Below are 1,118 nucleotides of genomic sequence, written 5' to 3'. Positions count from 1 at the left end.
GCCGATAACTCGGTTACAAAATATGATCATCTCATACAATAAAATTTAGCATCATGTCTTGACCATATCACATCACAACATGCCCTGCAAAAACAAGTTAGACGTCCTCTACTTTGTTGTTGCAAGTTTTACGTGGCTGCTACGGGCTTAAGCAAGAAGCAATCTTACCTACGCATCAAAACCACAACGATAGTTTGTCAAGTTGGTGCTGTTTTAACCTTCGCAAGGACCGGGCGTAGCCACACTCGGTTCAACTAAAGTTGGAGAAACTGTCACCCGCAAGCCACCTTTGTGCAAAGCACGTCGGGAGAACCGGTCTCGCGTAAGCGTACGCGTAATGTTGGTCCGGGTCGCTTCGTCCAACAATACCGCCGAACCAAAGTATGACATGCTGGTAAGCAGTATGACTTATATCGCCCACAACTCACTTGTGTTCTACTCGTGCATATAACATCAACATATAAAACCTAGGCTCGGATGCCACTGTTGGGTTTCGTAGTAATTTCAAAAAAATTCCTACGCACACGCAAGATCATGGTGATGCATAGCAACGAGAGGGGAGAGTGTTGTCTACGTACCCTTGTAGACCGCAACAGAAGCGTTGACGCAGCATAGAGGAAGTAGTCGTACGTCTTCCCGATCCGACTGATCCAAGCACCGTTACTCCGGCACCTCCGAGTTCTTAGCACACGTACAGCTCGATGACGCTCCCCGGGCTCCGATCCAGCAAAGCTTCGGGGATGAGTTTCATCAGCACGACGGCGTGGTGACGATGATGATGTTCTACCGACGCAGGGCTTCGCCTAAGCACTGCAATGATATGACCGAGGTGGAATATGGTGGAGGGGGGCACCGCACACGGCTAAGGAACAATCACGAAGATCAACTTGTGTGTCCTAGGGTGCCCCCTGCCCCCGTATATAAAGGAGGGAGGGGGAGGTGCGGCCGGCCCCAAGGGGTGCGCTTGGAGGAGTCCTACTCCCACCGGGAGTAGGACTCCCCCCTCTCTTGCCTTGTTGGAGAAGGAAAGGGGGAGGGAGAAGAGGAAAGGGGGGCGCCGCCCCCTTCCTTGTCCTATTCGGACTAGGGGGGGAGGGGGCGTGCGGCCTGGCCTGGCC

This window comes from Triticum dicoccoides, chromosome 3A (genome assembly GCF_002162155.2).
Source record: "Triticum dicoccoides isolate Atlit2015 ecotype Zavitan chromosome 3A, WEW_v2.0, whole genome shotgun sequence".
NCBI lineage: Eukaryota > Viridiplantae > Streptophyta > Magnoliopsida > Poales > Poaceae > Triticum > Triticum dicoccoides.
Note: the sequence above shows the minus strand (reverse complement) of the source record.